This window comes from Heptranchias perlo, chromosome 41, assembly GCF_035084215.1.
Source record: "Heptranchias perlo isolate sHepPer1 chromosome 41, sHepPer1.hap1, whole genome shotgun sequence".
NCBI lineage: Eukaryota > Metazoa > Chordata > Chondrichthyes > Hexanchiformes > Hexanchidae > Heptranchias > Heptranchias perlo.
The window spans coordinates 10081200-10102356 of NC_090365.1; the positions used below are offsets into that span (position 1 = coordinate 10081200).

The following is a 21157-nucleotide window of genomic DNA, read 5'->3' on the forward strand; positions in this document are numbered from 1 at the left end:
CAATTAATTAATGTGGACCTTGCTCCTAGCACAAATTGATCCAGTCTAACACAAAATAGGAATGAAGTTTCCCAGTCTTCCCCATAAAGTAGGGAATGAGTGACATGGAGGAAACAAAATAAGATGAATGACGACAGATATAGGTGCCAATAATGCAAAGCACATGTAATCGGGTGCAGAGGCCCTCAATGTATCTGAGGGGCTTAGTGCAGGACAATCGACCAGTCAGCGTGAAAGACTATGTGCACCAAGGCTCATCAGGACCGGGAAAGTCATTGAAATTAGAGGGCGCCCCCATAATGAGACTGGAAAGCCTGAGCAGTGCTCTTATCACACAGTACCCATTGGTAATGGCTGATGGAGAGATCCTGATTACACATCGAGTTACATCGAGTCTCCAGCACAGAAACAGGCCATTCGGCTCAACTAGTCTGTGCCGGCGTTTATGCTCCACAAGAGACTCCGCCCTCCCTACTTCATCTAACTCTATCAGCATAACTTTTTCCCTCGTGTGCTTATCTAGCTTCCCCCTAAATGCATCTATGCTATTTGCCTCAACTACTCCTTGTGGTAGCGAGTTCCACATTCTCCCCACTCTTTGGGTAAAGAAGTTTCTCCTGAATTCCCTATTGGATTTATTAGTGACTATCTTATATTTATTTATGACCTCTAGTTTTCAACTCCCCCACAAGTGGCAACATTTTCTCTACGTCTACCCTATCAAACCCATTAATTATCTTAAAGACCTTTGTTAGATCACCCCTCAGTCTTCTCTTTTCTAGAGAGAAGAGCTCCAGCTTATTTAGCCTTTCCTAATAAGTATATTCTTAGTTCTGGTATCATCCTCGTGAATCTTTTTTGCACCTTCTCCAATTCCTCTATATCCTTTTTATAAAATGGAGACCAGGGGGAAAAATTGGATAGGGCCTTTTTTTGGATGGGGGTAGCACGATCCGCAATTACCCCGTGCCAAATGGCCCCTGCGCAGACAGGACGAGACTGTCGTCAGGCCTGAGGGCTTACCTGCAATCTGCATTGGAAATCAGCGCATTGAACTAGTATTCCATGCAATTTGCACTTTCCACCAGCGGGGGGAGTGCCAATCTCTTAAAGGCAGGCTGTCTGTTAGAAATCTCTTAAAGGTGGCTGGTACTTGTTATTTGCTAAAAATAAAGTCTGCTGTCTGCACGGAGTCTGAATGGAGATCTGACATCGCACACGTAAAACATAGATGCAGGTCCCGTCCCTATGTTTAAACACTGATGACTCAAGTTAAAATATTGAATAAAGGTTGTATACCACAGAATCCCACATCCTCCAATCTGCATGCCAGACCTCACCAATCTGCCGATCTGAGTTTGTACCAGGCCTGAGAGAGTGCGTGCACCAAGTTTCTCTGCTGATGCACTAGAGACTTTGGTGCAAGAGGTGGACAGAATCAGGGGCATTCTATATCCGTAGGGTGGAGGGGGTGGGGGGGCGCAAGAGGCCCTCCAGACATATACCCAAAAGGCAGTGGGAGGTATTAGGGGATGAAGTCAATTCTAGGCGCACAGCATCATGAACATTGATGCAGTGCAGGAAGAAGTTCAATGCTTTGACATGAGTGGTCAAGGGGAGTGAGGTCAACTGTCAAGTGACATCTCCTACCAACTGCACCACTAACGGCATCCCCTGCTCACGCACTACATCCCCCATCACCCACTTACTAACAAACTCTTCCCATCAGTACTCAACTCTTCCAATCAGATGCTTCCTCGCACCCTTACACATTACCACTGTTGCAAGCCGCCCATCCACAACTCACAGGCCACGCTCACTGGCAGCTATTCAACCATGACAGGCACATCACCCAGACACACGTCCCTCTTTCTTGCAGAAGGTGGCGCATATCAGGAGGCAGCAAGTGGCAGTGGCCTTTTAGCCCCTTGAGTCTGTTCCGCCATTCATTCAATGAGATCATGGCGGACCTGTGACCCAACTCCATATACCTGCCTTAGCCCCATATCCCTTAATACTCTTGGTTCACATAAATCTATCAATCTCAGATTTAGAATTCACAATTGAGCTAGCATCAACTGACGTTTGCAAAAGAGCTTCCCAAATTTCTCCAAACCTTTACATGTAGAAGCATTTCCTGACATCATTCCTGCATGTCCTGACTCTAAATGCTGGGCTATGTCCCCTAGTCCTAGTATTCAAGTATAGGGGACCTCCAAAAACAGTTACAAATGTCTCGGCAGCCAGAAGCAATAATCCAGCCACTAACCTGTAAATCCTCTTGATCCCTTTAAATAGCGCCAGTGGGGGGTCCTCCAGGCACTCGAAGGCATGTTCAGATTGTCGGGGTTAAGACTGTGCGTTGAGTTGAGCGTTAGACACCATTTTGGGACTTATCACTTTAAATCAGCGCTGCACTCTGATTGAAGTCATTTTCTCCCTACTTTACATGATTCCACGTTCGTTAACTGTGCTTGCACTAACTCCTATACCAAGATGGTGCCTGACGCACATCACGCTGGAAACATGCATGCGCATCCAAGACGCCATCTTGGATGTCGGAGAGGCCTTGTAGCTCCGAAACAATAGGCGCTACGAGGCCCAATTTAGCGCCCCAGAACTGTGCACAGTACTCCAAATGTGGTCTAGCCAAGGTTCTATACAAATTTAACGTAATTTCTCTGCTTTTCAATTCTGTCCTTCTGGAAATGAACCCCAGTGCTTGGTTAGCCCTTTTTGAGGCCTTATTAACCTGCATCACTACTTTTAATGATTTGTGTATTTTTTTTTATTCGTTCATGGGATGTGGGCGTTGCTGGCGAGGCCGGCATTTATTGCCCATCCCTAATTGCCCTTGAGAAGGTGGTGGTGAGCCGCCTTCTTGAACCGCTGCAGTCCGTGTGGTGAAGGTTCTCCGACAGTGCTGTTAGGAAGGGAGTTCCAGGATTTTGACCCAGCGACAATGAAGGAACAGCGATATATTTCCAAGTTGGGATGGTGTGTGACTTGGAGGGGGAACATGCAGGTGGTGTTGTTCCCATGTATCTGCTGCTCTTATCCTTCTAGGTGGTAGAGGTCGCGGGTTTGAAGGTGCTGTCGAAGAAGCCTTGGCTAGTTGCTGCATTGCATCCTGTGGATGGTACACACTGCAGCCACGGTGCGCTGGTGGTGAAGGGAGTGAATGTTTAGGGTGGTGGATGGGGTGCCAATCAAGCGGGCTGCTTTGTCCTGGACGGTGTCGAGCTTCTTGAGTGTTGTTGGAGCTGCACTTATCTAGGCAAATGGAGAGTATTCCATCACACTCCTGACTTGTGCCTTGTAGATGGTGGAATGGCTTTGGGGAGTCAGGAGGTGAGTCACTCGCGCAGAATACCCAGCCTCTGACCTGCACTTGTAGCCACAGTATTTATATGGCTGGTCCAGTTAAGTTTCTGGTCAGTGGTGACCCCCAGGATGTTGATGGTGGGGGATTCGGCGATGGTAATGCCGTTGAATGTCAAGGGGAGGTGGTTAGACTCTCTCTTGTTGGAGATGGTCATTGACTGGCATTTGTCTGGCGCGAATGTTACTTGCCACTTTTCAGCCCAAGCCTGGATGTTGTCCAGGTCTTACTGCATGTGGGCTCGGACTGCTTCATTATTTGAGAGGTTGCGAATGGAACTGAACACTGCAATCATCAGCGAACATCCCCATTGTGTATCTGGACCTCGAGATCCCTTTGCTCTTCTACCCCATTTAGATTCTTATTATCCAAGCAGTGTGTGGCCTCCTTATTCTTCCTACCAAAATGCACCACCTGATGCTGATCTATCTTGAAATTCAAAATATATTACATCTACTGCATTACCCTTGTCTACCCTTTCTGTTACTTCTTCAAAGAATTCAATAAGGTTGGTCAAACATGATCTTCCCTTTTGAAATCCGTGCTGACTATTCTTTATTAAATTTTCAGTTTCTAGATGTTTTTCTATTACATCTTTGAGTAAAGATTCCATTATCTTTCCTACCACTGACAATAAGCTAATTGTTCTATAGTTCCCTGGTCTTGTTCTATTTCACTTTTTAAATATAGGAATCACATGAGCTGTTTGCCAGTCCTTTGGCATTATTCCCTTTTCTAACGAATTTTTATATGTATGTAATAGCGCCTCTGCTATCTCCTCCCTAACTTCTTTTAATGTGCGTGGATGCAATCCATCTGGACCAGAGGTTTTCTCCTCTCTAAGTTTGATTAGTTTATTATCTCCCCCTTTCTATCTTAAATGTCTTTATATCTTTTTTGATCTCTTCTTCTAATGTCATGCCCACCTTGTTAGTCTCCCTGGTAAATACCGAGGCAAAGTGTCTATTCAATATTTCTGCCATTTCGCTGTCGTTACCTGTGAGTTTGTCTTAGTGGCCCTATCCTATCTTGATTTTTCTTTTGTTATTTTGTGTCTGCAGAATACTTTACTATTTCTTTTTATATTCCATGATAATTTAACTCCTCTTTGCTTTCCTAATAGTTTTTTTGACTTCTTTCCTAACCTCTTCATATTCCCTTTTGTCATCCTCTCCTTTATTGTCTACGTACTTAGAATATGCCTTTTTCTTTGTTTCATTTTTACCCATATCTCTTTATTCGTCCACGGGGTTTCATTATTGGCTAGCTTTTTATTGTTTCTTAGAGGAATATATTTCTCCTGAACTCTATTGATCACTGGTTTAAATATTTCCCACTGCTGTTCTATTTCTTTGTTATTTTTTTCCAGTTTACTTCCCTAGTTCCATTTTCATTCCCTCAAATTTAGCTTTATTCCAATTTATTACTTTGGTCTTTGTCTTACTTATTTCTTTCTCGATCATTATTTTAAATCTTATTATGTTGTGATCACTATTACCTAGATGTTCCCCTACGCTTACTTCTCTAATCTGCTCTGGTTCATTTCCCATTACTGGATTCCTCTCTTGTTGGGCTTCTCACATACTGGGTAACAAAGCAGTCCTGTACACACTGTAAAAAATTAATTCCCCTTTCCCTACCTCTTCTTGCCAGTTTATTTGGAGGAAGTTGAAATCGCCCATGATTATTATTTGATGTCTTTTACTCATTTCATAGATTTGCCTACATATTTCTTCCTTCACTTCCCTTCCACAATTAGGTGGTCTGTAGGCTATACCTATTAACATGATTGATCCCATCTTATCTTTTGTCTTAATCCATTTGGATTCTGTTTCTATCTTATTACTTATGTCTCTTTTTCCTATTGCCACTATGTTGTCTCTAATTAGTACAGCTACCCCACCCTCCTTCTTCCTTCCCTATCCTTTCTAAATAAGTTAGTTATATCCTGCAATATTTAACTGCCAGGCCTGTTCTTTCTGTAGCCATGTTTCAGTTATCCCTACATCTGGCTCCTCGCTACGAATTATTGCTTCCAGTTCCCCTGTTTTGTTTCAGATGCTGTGCACGTTGCTGTACAGGCAATTTAAATTTGTTTTTAATAATTGTTCCCCATCATTTATTTTTAACAATCATTTTGTACTTATGTTCTATAACTGCATTTGTTCCCTGACGCTTGATGTTACCCTTATTCTTTACCTTGGACTGACCTTTACTCTCATCTCCTATTTCGTTTATCTTCAGACTTATGTTATTTTCACCAGATCCTTCCCTCCATAAGAATCTTCCTCTAATTGGTTCTTTCTACTCCCCCTTTTTCCTCCTTCCCCATCTGAAATATCTTCAGCAGCTCGATGGGCAGCCAGCAGCATTTCATTGGCTGCTGGTACCCAAAACTGTGTCCCTATCATGCATCAAGTGAAACTCTGAGAATGCAAGAACAATATGCAAATGAGCTGGCCTTGCATCATTAGGCGAGATCAGCTCACAGGTGTGCAGAGTGGCTAAACAGTACTGGCAGCAGCAGCACTGTGTGCGCACTGCATTACTAACCCCATAGATTCTATGTGTAGATTTTTTTTTTCCTTGGACCTTGCCAATACAACAGTAATGACTAAGGATGTGCCATCAGACTAACAGATTTTATAGTGGCCATTTCTACCAGTATCATCGAGCCTGCAAAGGATGCTGGTATTATACACTAAAGAGCTTTGGTGCTACAGCTGGCAGATCAGTTGTTTTTGTCAATGCTGAATTTGCAGCTGAAACTATAAAGGTAAGTGCAGCAGAGTTTTTGCATTCATCTCATCTTTGCTGGTGGCAGGTTTGCAACCTTTACTTTGTGCACAGTATGTCAGGCTTTAGAAGAACAGAAATCACAATTTTTCCTGGTGGCCTCGTGGACCTCCTGAGATCCCCTCAGGGATTCCAGTTTCAACATTCATGTTAGAAATGCAGATAATTTTATCCTCAGGTCAGATAAGTGACAGCCATATGGCAACTCAGCATACACTGTAAACAATCTGGAGGTCCATAATAGGCTGAGCTAGTTTCCACAAGTGATTTTACTACTTGAAGGGGAGCATTGAGCACTGAGGACATCACCACAGGCAAATGGTGAAAAGCACAGTTTGCATGGAAGGAAATCATAAAATACAAACAGTAGACACATAGCTTACCCATATAAATAATGCAATAGATTTGTTAGAAACACCAACTTGTGAAATTAAATGCATTTCTCATTGGCAATGGGAACAATAAATTTACCTCATAGGAATTGTTGCAGGTAGTTTAAATATCATAAGAATGAAAGAGTAGTGAAAGATAAAGCTAGGATTCTATTTTTGGAAATATTCCCCCAAAAAAATATTGTCTTGCTAATTTCTATAGTACACCCAAGTATCTTGAAGTCAGCATGACAAAGATATTTGTTAAAGGAAGTAACAAACCTCTGGGCCAGACAGCACATCTCCAAATGTACTGAAGGAAATTAGGGGAAAACTTTGTGGGCCACTGCCTATTGTCCTAAGGGAACCACAGGGCCCTGGGAGCAAACATAGTACCAGTATTGAAAAAGGTTGACAATTCTGACCCAAGCAATTACAGGCTCCACTGTCAGTAATAGGGAAAGAGTAGGCATTAGCAGTAGTTCTATAGCAATTATTCAATAAGAAATGGTAAGCATGCATTTAGAAAAGGAAGTTCCTGGCTGACAAACCTCACTGAATTACACATAAATTCAAATATGCTTTACTTGGCCTTTCAAAAAACATTTGACTCCTAATTAAGTTAAAAGGCAAAAGGTAATCAGGAGCTGAATAAGAAGTTGTTTAACAAATAGTAAACACATCAGAGACATTACAACATTACAACAGTGACGACGCTTCAAAGGTACTTCATTGACTGTAAAGAGCTTTGGGACATCCTGAGGTCGTGAAATGCGCTATATAAATGTAAGTTCTTTTAGACTGGGAGAAAGTTTGAGTAAAGTGCTGCATGGCCCAGTGCTGTTTCCAGTTAATGATCTGGATATGGAAACCAAATGTAACTTGTCACATTTATTGATGGTACTAAAATAAGGAGAGCAGTAGAGATAAAAGTATTAAGTGAAGATTCGCACAAGCTGCTATAATTAGCCAGAATTGCCAATTTAGAGCATTTCCCCAAAGAACTACTTGAGCAGTGGCCTTAAAGGGACAGGCCAAGTTAGCAACCAAATCTCATTAGTAGAGGCTAAAACATTATAGAGACATTGAAAATACAGCTTGATACTACAATAAGAGAGTTAGGGTACTCAAAGGATGATTGGATACAGAAGGACTGAATGGCTTTTTATTATCCTTGATTTCTCTTATTTTCTAAAGGGAGAAAGACAAGGAGTAAGTAACGTTAAATGTTTGCAGACCTGGCACATAACCTACCAGGAGTGCCCATCAGGATTTTAGGCATGCGCGCCCCATGAATTTTCATTATTTCTTCTGCAGGATTAGGTACACCTCATCATCTTTGTGACAAGTTGATATTTGGGCCTGGATTTTAACTGCCAACAGTTTTGAAACCGCGCTGGTGAGTTAATTTCCCGCCCGCTCACGACAGAATGAAGCCTGGCGATTTTAACAGCCGAGCCTCATTTAAATCCCGCCGGGAGACTTCGTTGTTAGGAGATCAACTTTCAACTCTGAACATTTTCATAACATTCCAATTTCACAATTGGGTCACTCGTCTATGCAAAAGTAGCTTTTTATGCTTTGATAAATACATTTATACTCTTTCATTCCAGCATACTAAGTAATTTGTAGCTGATGTTTCACAGGTTAGCCTATCTCAGGAAGTGTGCTGTAGTCTAACTGCAAGATATGTATCCTATGGCACTTGCTGCAGGTTGGTTCGAAACAACATACATAATACACAAAGGTAGGTAGGAAAGTAAGTTGTGAAGAGGACATAAGGAGTCTGCAAAGGGATATAGATAGGTTAAGTGAGTGGGCAAAAATTTGGAAGATGGAGCATAATGAGGGAAAATGTGAACTTGTCCACTTTGGCAGGAGGAATAGAACAGCAGTATATTATTTAAATGGAGAGAGATTGCAGAACTCAGAAACAGAGGGATCTGGATGTCCTAGTACATGAATCACAAAAAGTTAATATGCAGATACAGCAAGTGATTAGGAAGGAAAATGGAATGTTGTCATTTATTGCAAGGGGAATGGAATATAAAAGTAGAAGTGTTTTGCTGCAGTTGTACAGGGCATTGGTGAGACTGCATCTAGAATGCAGTGTGCAGTTTTGGCCTCCTTATTTAAGAAAGGACATAATCGCTTTAGAGGCGGTTCAGACAAGGTTCACTCGACTGATTCCCAGGGTGAGGGGGTTATCTTATGAGGAAAGGTTGGACAAGATGGGCCTGTATTCATTGGAGTTTAGAAGAATGAGAGGTGATCTTATTGAAACATATAAGATCCTGAGGGGACTTGAATGGGTAGATGCTCAGAGGATGTTTCCCCTTGTGGGAGAGACTAGAACTAGGGGACACAGTTTAAAAATAAGGGGTCTCCCATTTAAGATGGAGATGAGGAAATTTTTTTTCTCTCTGAGGGTCGTGAGTCTGTAGAACTCCCTTCCCCAGAGAGCGGTGGAGGCAGGGTCATTGAATATTTTTAAGGCTGAGTTAGATAGATTCCTGATGAACAAGGTAGTCTAAGGTTATCGTAGGTAGATGGGAAAGTAGGGTTGAGGTCACAATCAGATCAGCCATGACCTTATCAAATGGCAGAGCAGGCTCGAGGGGCCGAATGGCCTAATCCTGCTCTTATTTCGTATGTTTGTAATGAATGAAATCAGCAATGTAATGTTAATCAAAGCATATTTTTTTTTAAAAGAGTCTACGGTCCTGAAATCGGATAGGGACTGCTCTGTCAGTGCAAGTGCAGCCGAGTGGAACCCCTGTTTGGTTGCCAGCGAGGCTGCAGATCCCAACTAATTTTGGGGGGCCAGGTTAACTTGTATGATTGGGGCAGACATACTGCACCTAGAAGTACACTTCATTGCTGCCTGCCCTGATGTCTGGTGGATGTCGGAGCAGCGTTCAGTTACTCCGATGCTAGTGAAGGGCTTAAAAAAAAGTGAGTGGAGTCTTGCATCTAAGGGAGCAATTTGGGGTCATTCCATATCAGTGGAGCTTCTGGAGCCTTTTCTGAGCTTTTGCAGATTACACATCAGCTCTCAGCCCACAGCCCAGCTTTGGAGATTAAAGGAGTATTGTATATGGTGTGGAAAACCATTGTAAACGAGTTCCACCCCATACTGCTAGACCCCTCCCCAAAGGGGAAATCACTCTTTCTGCCCTCAGGAATTTTAGGGCCTCTTTTTTGTTTAAAAAGCTTTCTTAATTCTCTTTGCCGGGGATTTGAATTTGGGTCTCTGATCTCAATCTTGACATCTCAATCAATATGTGTCAAAATAACAATAGGAAATCTCTGCACTCAAAGCCCCCAAAATGTATAGCTCATTTATTGCTCTTTCCTGTAATTTCCATTCGTTTAAAACAAAAGACTTATATGAATAATTCTGTATATATTTATTAGCATAGTTACTGAAATACAAATGGTGCTATAAAGTTTTTATGCTATGTGTAACTTTGGGATATCATGCTTTGATGTATCTTTTCTTAAGAGCAATGAATTTGCCTTACTAAAATATATTATTGTGTAGTAATGAGGGTGGAGCAGCTTTAATGTAGTTAACTAAGGGTAGGTTTGCAAAAGTTATGATTAGCATGCTTTTTTTGTTCTACCTATTTCTGTTGTTTTTTTCTTTGCTCGAACATTTAGTACTGATGAGATTGTCAAAGAAAGGATAATGCCTTAAAAAATGAAATCGCATTTTGCCTTATAAAATTTCTGAAACACCCAAATGCACTTCACATACAATTAATTACTTTAAAATAGTCACTGTTGTAGGCAAACATACCAACCATTTTGCAAACACCAAGAAATAGGTAACTCATCAATCTACTTTTGGTAGTTTGGTTGATAAAAGAATATTAGGGGGCACAACTCCTTGTTCTTCTTCAAATTGCACCAATGGATCTTTTAAAATCCACAACACTCAGTGTAAAGTCTTATTGCACCTCCAACAATGCGGCACTCCCTCAATATAGCACTGAAGTGTCAGTGTATGCTTTAAAAGTTATGCTTTTAAGTCTGGGCCTAGCCAAGGTGGCCACCCACAGGTCCAGGATGGGGGTGGGGAGCGGGGGGGGGGCGCGGAGGAGTCACACTGGCTGCCTGTCTCTCTTCCGCCTTCTTATCCGCACCCTGGAGAGGGAGCACATGGTGTCTGCCAGTACACTTGAGCCTTCTGCAACCGGTGGGCACCGCAAGGGCTGGAGTGTTTTGTGGACATCAGGAATATTATAATTTATTAATGGTTCCCTTTGTTTTGTTCATAGTTATTAAAGAAATAGAAAAAATAATTATTTTTGGGGCGTGGGGTTTAAACTGACAACCTTTTAACTGTTGTACAGAGCCTTGGTCAGACCCCATCTGGAGTACTGCATTCAGTTTTGGGCACCGAACCTCCAAAAAGATATATTGGCCTAAGGAGAACAGTGCAGATTTACCATAATTATACCAGGGCTTAAAGGGTTAAATTGTGAGGACAGGTTGCATAAATTTGGCTTGTATTCCCTTGAGCTTAGACGGTTGAGGGGTGATCTAATTGAGGTGTTAAAAATGATAAAAGGATTTGATAGTGTAGATAGAGAGAAACTATTTCCTCTGTGTAGGGGAATCCAGAACAATGGGCACAATCTTAAAATTAGAGCCAAGCCATTTAGGAGTGAAATCGGGAAACACTTTTTGACACAAAGGTTAGTGGAAATACGGAACTCACTTCCCAAAAGGCTGTGGATGCTGGGTCATTTAAATTTTCAAGACCGAGATAGATAGATTTTTGTTAGGTAAGCGTATCAAGGCATATGGAACAAAGGCAGGTAAATGGAGTTGAGGCACAGATCAGCCATGATCTAATAAAATGGCGGAACAGACTTGAGGGGCTGAATGGCCTACTCCTGTTCCTATGTAACACAGTGTTGAATGCTCAATCTGAGTCAAGCCAACACTTGCCGACCCTCCATTAGGCAGTTGAGTTATCATTAGAAATATAGTTGTAAACCCAGGGATTACTTATCACTGTCAGTATGTGTTAATTCAGCCCTCCCACACCGCTGGTCACGAGAATGCTCCTAAGCCAGTTTTCCCTATGATGTCATTAGCACTTGATGCTTAAACAAAAATATTCAAAAATGTAACTGAAATAGACAGGAAAAAAATCAAAGTATGTTATTATGAATTTTATTTTACAACTGTTTGGTTTTTTTTGGTTCTTGATACCAAAATCCTTTCCTTAAAATATGCGTTCCTTGCTATTTCTTTGGTTCTTGTCAGACAGTCTGCGTAATCAAGTGTTTTTCATCTATATTTGATGTGGGAATATGCTGGGAGTATGTGATAGATAATTCCGCCGTGTAATGCAATTGCAAGGAAGCAACGTAGTTGCAAGGTTCTTATACAACATAAACTGTAAAAATGTAGACTGAGTGGTTCAGATTCACCATGTGAACCCAGAGTCAGATCACCGTCAACTTTATTTCCCGGTATCTGTTATTCTAATATATATGAGAAAGTGATTTTTCATTTTAAATTCTTTCCCCTATAACGGTGGACATTTTCTGATTTAGAAGAAATGATACATTTACCCATTATTGTTGTTTGTCACTCCAGTTGAACGGGCAAGCAGGTGACCTATTATCCACTCTCGGCCATTGTTGAGCACTTACTGTGAACTACGCAGGTTGAAGTTTGAATTTGCCTTCTGATTTTTAATGTTTTTTTTAAAAAGAGAAACACTTCACTCGTGTTTATACTGGTACCTGATATCACTGAATGTGATCAGGAACTTAGTGTATGGAAAACTGCAGCAAGGGCCCATGTTATATCATGCAGTGGCATGACATATTAGTACATCTACTATCACCAGAGTACTCTTTGGATACTTCTTAAATCTAAGGAGGATTGATTGCGTTAGAAAGGTAAATTTACTTACATAACAATAGTCACTGATCTCCAAAAGTAATTATTGTATGAAATATTTTGAGATGTTTCAATAACAACATGCATTTATATAGCACCTTTAAAGTAGAAAAACGTCCCAAGGTGCTTCATATAAGTGTAACCAGAAAAAAATGGATGCTAAGCTAAAAAGGTGATGTTAGGAGCGGTGATCAATGAATTGGTCCAGCAGTTTATTGATACCCAGTATAAGATTTTTTAAAACCAATTTTGAAAAATATATACACAGTAATGCTCCTTATAACATTTGAATGACATTATTGCTGAAAGATTAAACTACTAGGCAATATTAGTGGACAAATGCAAAGCACTACAAGATTGTAGCAATGTAAGAAATCTAAATTATGCACATTGTGCCATCCACCCTCTGAGCAATGAAATAATGCAAGGCACAAAGAGAACAATTAGGGCAGGTGGTTACTCAGAAGGAAAACAAGGTACACTACTAAAAAAATGTAAAAAGTATACAATTAAATGTACACATGAAACTGTACAACAGGAAGTTTAACTAATCTTTTGCTCTGAGATCTCAATAAGTCAATGAAATTCTCTAAAATTAAACAGGTTATTCACTGAACAGCAATGGACTGTACTAAAATCTCCTGGTTATCCAAACTCAACGTTTGTCTCCAGTGCGCCATATTGTGCATGAAAAGGGTTCCATGTCATATAATTCCATATCCCCAGGGCAACTTGCAACACTTGAAAATCTCTGGGTTCGAAACTATGACGTGAAATATCAGTTTAAAAATATGTAATGTGCTCATATTAAGTTCCTCTGGCTATTTTGAAAAGACGTTAATCTGTTTATTTTACACAGATTAATGCTATTAAAACAGCAGACAGGAATTCCGTATGAACACGTTAATGCATTTTTATTAATAGCACACAGTGCAATTTCAATCCAGCTACATTTTCCATTTACACAAAACTCTCTGTGGCTTATTCCATGAGATGAGATGGCGAATTTCTTTGAAACCTTTATTCTGTTGTACCATTGGTTGTTGGTGCCTATTCTCATCTTGTCTGTTAAAGAATGCTATATATGTGAAGTAACAGAACCTGTAATTCATTCTGCTTGAACTGTCCAACAATGAGCAAGAGCATGGCAATTGTTATTTAAAAACAAATCTATAACTTTGTGAATATGATGAATTAATTTTGAACAGTTTTTTTTAAAGCAAATTCTTTATCGATTTGTCTTAGCTTCTAATGTTAGTCTGTTGGTGTTTGAGTTGACAGTATTGTTCTGTTTCATTATCTTGTTTTAATATTTATGCCAAATGAGCCTTAAGATGTGAAAATAATTGATCACTTTGTTTTTTTTTTAAAACTTGTGAATGAATAAATGACTTGCGCACTGTTAGAACTTGGTGTCTCTACTGATGTCCTATTATCTTGTCCTCTATTGGCAGTTTGTGCTATTTTGCCTGTCGATTGCTCCTTTTCTTGCTGTTTCTATTAATGGCTTGTGCTTTTGTAAATGCCCATTACTTGGGCATGGTTATTTCTCAAAGCTATATGTATACATTAAAGCCCAGAATGGCTGAATTTATGCAATTTAATTTAAATGGGTTAATGATGGCGTTTAATAGCACAGAAACTTGACTAAAAATATTGCAGAGTTGACATAACTCCACAAGACTATAAAAGAGTAGTAAAACAGCAATTTCATCAATGATAATGTGCTGTATGCAAACCCAAATGATGCACATCTTCTCGTACACACTCTTGCACAGGATGCATTCACTCAGTCGTTCAATATATTCAAGACTGAGATCGATAGATTTTTGGAATCTAAGGGAATCAAGGGGTATTGGGATCGGGCGGGAAAGCAGAGTCGAGGTGGAAGATCAGCCATGATCTTATTGAATGGCAGAGAAGGCTCGAGGGGCCATATGGCCTACTTCCAGCTCCTATTTCTTATGTACTGCCGTGGATCAGTTTTTAACAACTCAGAAAAACGGTAATACCAGCAACAGGTGCTGTTACTGTATTTCACACAGTTTTCTGCCAGTTTTAAAACACTATTGCATGGTCACTGATTAACATGAGGTGAAAAATGTAGTCACTAATTTTTATTTTACCACTTACATTCTTCAGTTATAAATTGATATTTTTGAATACAGTATATTGGACATTCCACCTATGATATATAAACACTTATGTGCAAAAAATGTTGACTCTAGCACACATCAGCCACACTTTTAATGTCCCACTTTGTACAAAACACCAATAAATCACAACTGAACATTCTTAACAGTAATTAAAAAGAAAAAGCCAATTAACCTCTAACAGACCTCGACATATGTCTATAACAACAACGTACGTTTGTACAGCCCCTTTAACGTAGTAAAACTTCCAAAGGCGCTTCACAGAAGTGGTATCAAATAAAATTTGACACCGAGCCACATAAGGAGATATTAGGTCAGGTGACCAAAAGCTTGGTCAAAGTAGGATTTTAAAGGAGGAGACAGTGGTGGAGGGGTTCAGGGGGGGGAATTCCAGAGCATAGAGCCTAGGCAGTTGAAGGCACGGCCAATAGTGGAGCTATTAAAATTGGGGATGCGCAAGGGGCCAGAATTGGAGGAACGCGGAGATCTCAGTGTTGTAGGGCTGGAGGAGGTTAGAGAGATAGGGAGGGGCGAGGCCATGGAGGGATCTGAAAATAAGGATGAGAATTTTAAAATTGAGACTTCGCCGGACCAAGAGCCAATGTAGGTCAGCGAGTGCAGGGGGGGGGGAACCTGATTGGAGAAGTTTAAGCATGGAGTTGCGGGAAAGATGGGCACGGATTTGGGAGACGATGACACGTTCAAGATCTTTGAAGAGGAAAGGGAGGTTGGAGATGGAGCGGTAGTTTGTAAGGACAGAGGGGTCAAGGGTGTGTTTTTTTGAGCAGGGGGTGATGACTGCAGACTTGAAGGGGAGGGGGATTGTACCTGAGTAAACGGAACCATTAACAATGTCAGCTAACGTGGGGGCCAGGAAGGGAAGTTGGATGGACAGCAGTTTGGTGGGAATAGGGTCGAAGGAGCAGGAGGTGGGTCTCATGGTCAAGATGAGCTCGGCGAGAGCATGAGTGGAGATAGGAGAGAAACTAGAGAAAGACGCTTTAAGGGAGCTACGTTAACCATAACTCAACTTTAGCAGCAGAATAAAACACAGTGCGTTACATGGTTTTATGTTCCTGTTCATCTAAAACAGTGCAACCTACAACTTACTGTGAGTAGCTCAACAAGTCTTCATAACAAAATTTCTTGTGTCAGTGTGTCAAGTCTGTCTAAATTACATAATTGTCAAACCATTGAGTCTACATTGTGACCATCAAGCCTTTTATTCAGTTTTTATCTTTTTAAGTAACTAATGAGGTCTCTATGTTTTTCTCCTTTCCATTATTTATTTCCTATTTTGTACTTACTAATTATATTACATAAAACTGAGTAGAGGGGGCAACTGATGAGGTGTTCAAAATGATTTAAACACTGATCCATTTACCCACCAATGGAAATAATCGAAGTTCAAGAGGCCGTGATCCCAAGCCAAGCGCCAGACATATAAAGGGGCAGATTATTAGAAACTTTAACTCAAAATGATCAGAATGTGAAATATTTTTCCACAGTGGTGATTGGTGCTAAATCAATTCCAGCAATAAAATGGAATTGGATAATTACTTGAAGAGTAAAACTGAAAGGAGCCACTTCATGGTGGTCTGGCAAGAGTTACCCCCAAAAAGGCACGTTTCTGTTGGGAAGAAGACTCAACTTGATCTTGAAGGTGTTAGATATATTTGGGCGCCCAATTTGTTCAGAAGGTCCAACAGATTTAAAAAAAAAACATGTTTTTCCCCATGGTTTTTGACACAATTTACAACCCAGGCCTGACATAACATTCTTATAAATAGTGCAACTAAAATATATATCAAACGTTGGATCACTAACCATTTCAGCTGTTACTTTTAAACCACAGCCCACCGTCCACGCTGAAGCGGAGCCATTGCACGCAGATTTCCAGAATTATCCTTACGGGGAGAAAAATGTCGCATGCGCAGTGGCGGTGGCTTTGGGGGAGGGAGGGAGGAGTGTGTCGTTTACTGCGCATGCGCACATTACGATTTTCGGGGAGGCGGGAGCGCTGCTTGTCGCGTGCTGCCCCCGCGAGCGCGGTGGTTGGAGTTTGACTGTCTCGTGCTGTGACTGCGTACTGGTTCCGTGCCACCCTGCAGGCTGGTCAAACGACTGTGAGCGGCAGGTGAGTAAGCGGTCAGGTGTTGTATTTATATATAAAAGTGAGGGTGTCACATTCGGGTCCCAATTGGACCATGTCCGAGGTAGCCACCGGTTGCAAAGGGAAAGGTAACCCACCTCCCACCTTTCCCAGCTCAAACCTTTGGTAGCACTCTCGCCTCTGAGTCAGAAGACTGGGGGTTCAAGTCCCACTCCAGATCTCAGCCCCAGGACATTGCTGCAGGAGTTCCTCAGGGCAGTGTCCTTGGCCCAACCATCTTCAGCTGCTTCATCAATGGCCTTCCCTCCATCATAAGGTCAGAAATGGGGATGTTCGCTGATGATTGCACAGTGTTCAGTTCCACTCGCAACCCCTCAGATAATGAAGCAGTCCGAGCCCGCGTGCAGCAAGACCTGGACAACATCCAGGCTTGGGCTGATAAGTGGCAAGTAACATTTGCGCCAGACAAGTGCCAGGCAATGACCATCTCCAACAAGAGAGAGTCTAACCACCTCCCCTTGACATTCAACGGCATTACCATCGCCGAATCCCCCCACCATCAACATCCTGGGGGTCACCATTGACCAGAAACTTAACTGGACCAGCCATATAAATACTGTGGCTACAAGAGCAGGTCAGAGGCTGGGTATTCTGCGGCGAGTGACTCACCTCCTGACTCCCCAAAGCCTTTCCACCATCTACAAGGCACAAGTCAGGAGTGTGATGGAATACTCTCCACTTGCCTGGATGAGTGCAGCTCCAACAACACTCATGAAGCTCGACACACTCCAGGACAAAGCAGCCTGCTTGATTGGCACCCCATCCACCACCCTAAACATTCACTCCCTTCACCATCGGCGCACTGTGGCTGCAGTGTGTACCATCCACAGGATGCACTGCAGCAACTCGCCAAGGCTTCTTCGACAGCACCTCCCAAACCCGCGACCTCTACCACCTAGAAGGACAAGAGCAGCAGGTTCATGGGAACAACACCACCAGCACGTTCCCCTCCAAGTCACACACCATCCCGACTTGGAAATATATCACCGTTCCTTCATTGTCGCTGGGTCAAAATTCTGGAACTCCCTTCCAAACAGCACTGTGGGAGAACCGTCACCACACGGACTGCAGCGGTTCAAGAAGGCGGCTCACCACCACCTTCTCAAGGGCAATTAAGGATGGGCAATAAATGCTGGCCTCACCAGCGACGCCCACATCCCTTGAAAAAATAAAAAAAAACTTGAGCAAATATTCCAGGCTGACACTTCCAGTGCAGTACTGAGTGAGTGCTGCACTGTCGGAGCTGCCGTCTTTCAGATCAGACATTAAACTGAGGGTGGCCCTTTCAGGTGGACGTAAATAATCGCATTGCACTAGAAGAGCAGGGGACTTCTCCCCAGTGTCCTGGCCAATCTTCATCATAGAATCAGAAAATTTACAGCACAGAAGGAGGCTGTTCGGCCCATCGTGTCCATGGCAGCTGAGAAACGAGCCACCCAGCCTAATCCCACATTCCCGCATTTGGTCCGTAGCCCTGCAGGTCACGGCTCTTCAGGTGCACATTCAGGTATTTTTTAATTAATTGAGAGTTTCTGCCTCTACCACCCTCTCAGGCAGTGAGTTCCAGACCCCCACCACCTCTGGGTGAAATTTTCTTTTCTCATTTCCACTCTAATCCTTCTCCAATCACTTTAAATCTGTGCTCCCAGGTTACTGATCCCTCCGCTAAGGGAAATAGGTCCTTCCTATCTACCCTGTCTAGGCCCCTCATAATTTTGTATACTTCAATCATATCACCCCTCAGTCTCCCCTGTTCCAAGGAAAACAACCCCAGCTCATCTAATTTGTTATCATAACTAAAATTCTCCAGTCCTGGCAACATCCTCGTAAATCTCCTCTGCACCCTCTCTAGTGCAATTACATCCTTCCTGTAATATGGCGACCAGAACTGTGCGCAATACTCGAGCTGTGGCCTAACTAGTGTTTTATACAGTTCCAGCATAACATCCCTGCTTTTATATTCTATGCCTCGGCTAATAAAGGAAAGCATTCCATATGCCTTCTTAACCACCTTATCTTCTTGTCCTGCTACCTTCAGGGATTTGTGGACATGCATTCCAAGGTCCCTCAGTTCCTCTACACCTCTCAGTATCCTCCCATTTATTGTGTATTCCCTAACCTTGTTTGCTCTCCCCAAATGCATTACCTCACACTTCTCTGGATTGAATTCCATTTGCCAATTTTCTGCCCATCTGACCACTCCATTGATATCTTCCTGCAGTCTACAGCTTTCCTCCTCACTATCAACCACACGGCCTATCTTTGTGTCATCCGCAAATTTGTTAATCATGCCCCCTACGTTTAAGTCCAAATTGTTAATTGTTAATCACAAAAAGCAAAGCACCTTAACCAACATCATTCAAGAAACAGATTATCTGGTCATTTGTGGGATCTTGCTCTGCAATGCTTTTTGTGGGACCTTGCTCTGTGCAAATTGGCTGCCGCATTTGCGACATTACAACAGTGACTACACTTTAAAAGTACTTCATTGGCTGTAAAGGGCTTTGGGGCGTCCTGAGGTCGTGAAAGGTACTGTATAAAGGCATGTTCTTTCTTTTCGCTCCTATCTCTTGAACACATAATCCAGGCTGACACTTCAGTGCAGTATTGAGGGAGTGCTAAACTGTCAGAGGTGCCGTCTTTCAGATGAGATGATAAACTGCCTGTTCGGGTGGATGTAAAAGACCTCACGGCACTATTCAAACAGCAGGGAGTTCCCCCAGTGTACTGGCCAATGTTCGTCTGTCGCCACATCAGTCAAACGGATTTTCTGGTCATTCATCTCATTGCTACTTGTGGGACCTTGCTGTGCGATAATTGGCTTTCATGTTTGCCTATAAAACAACAGTTACTACACTTCAAAAGTACTTCATTGGTTGTGAAGTGCTTAGGGGCATCCTAAAGATATGAAAAGTGCTATATAAATGCAAGTTCATTCTTTCATATTGCCGATTCAGCGAGAGTCCCCTTGCACTCTAGGAGCAAGTGAATTGGTCGAGTAAATCTGACATGTATAGCACCAAATACAGAGACTTCCAAAGTTTTGTATTTTTGCATAGAACGTGAGTGTGCCACATTACACCTAATCTAAGTCAGTCACATGTAAATCAGAGATCTTTGTCATCTATTCACTCGTCCAATACTACTCGTTTGTTTAACATTGGTGCTGCTGGGATTTCCTGCTCTGGCCTTTAGAAGTTTGTGACTGACAGTTTAGCATTACATTTAAAGCTTTTTTTTATTGCTATATTTGCATTGTCTTTGGATTATGCGCAGCTGGTGTTTGCAGCTGCAATTCTGCATTGTAAGGCTCCTTTTGTAGCTACCCTTTCCCATAGCACTCTTGTTGACAGCTGTTCATCAGCAGCAACAACAGTGTTCAACTTGGGAATTACATTGGGTGTTTCAATGGCATTGCTGGATTTGGAGTAAAAGGGGATTATTGCAGAGGGAATAATGGCAGGGGCAATTTCACCTCAGAACTATGGCGTCCACTCAATATCCCAGGGGCTGAGTCTTCAAAGCTAAGCACACCTGCTTGCAGAGATTTGCCTTTCCTGTCTGTGCTTCACAAAGAAGGCTGTCATAGAGTTACATCGTTTCCTCAAGTCAAACTTGCAGTCAAGATCTGCCATGGTGACTGCACTGCCTGTGGTATGAAAGCTACTACAGCATAACATTTTTTACTTGACTGGATCCTTCCAAGGCAGCACTGGTACAATTTGCCAATCTTCAGGCATGGAACACCTGACACAAGTCGTGTTTGCCATTCATCACTTTTCCCAGGCAAAAGGAGGCAACAGCACCTTTTCCAGGTGTCAGGCTTTCCAAAAGTGTAGTGCCTTATTGGTGACATGGCCATCAGGGCCCCAGCAGCAACCTCATGGCTTATATGAATCGGAAAGGCTTTCATTCCATTAATGTGCAGATGGTATTTTTTTATTCATTCATGGGTTGTGGGCAGTCACTCCACAAGGACTGTGCGGTGGTCACTCCTACCAATACTGTCATGGACAGATGCATTTGCGACAGGTAGATTGGTGAGGACGACGTCAAGTAAGTTTTTCCCTCGTGTTGGTTTGCTCAACACCTGTCGCAGGCCCAGTCTGGCCTGAAGTGGGGGGGGGGGAACGGCAAAAAAAAAAATCCTTACTTCAAAATCGTGAAGGCATCCGGGAAACCCGTACTTCTGGGTTTCGCGTCAGGAATTCCACCCCCCCCCGTCCCCCCCCGTCCCCTTCCCGGCTCCGGGCGAAACTCAGGCCCTTAGTGTCAGCTTGACTCAGTTGTCAACACTTTTGCCTCTGAGTCAGAAGGCTGTCAAGTTCCATTCCAGACCTGAGCGCACAGTCTAAGA

The 21157-nt window shown here is 42.3% G+C and overlaps 1 long non-coding RNA gene across 1 annotated transcript in view; it reads right to left on the reverse strand.

Annotated features, from left to right (window-relative positions):
• Positions 1-16532, reverse strand: part of LOC137306047 (uncharacterized) — a 77309-nt gene extending 60777 nt beyond the window's left edge. Inside the window, exon 1 of the long non-coding RNA XR_010958814.1 lies at positions 16455-16532. This is a non-coding gene — a long non-coding RNA (uncharacterized lncRNA). The remainder of the gene's footprint in view (positions 1-16454) is intronic.
• Positions 16533-21157: the final 4625 nt, after the last annotated feature.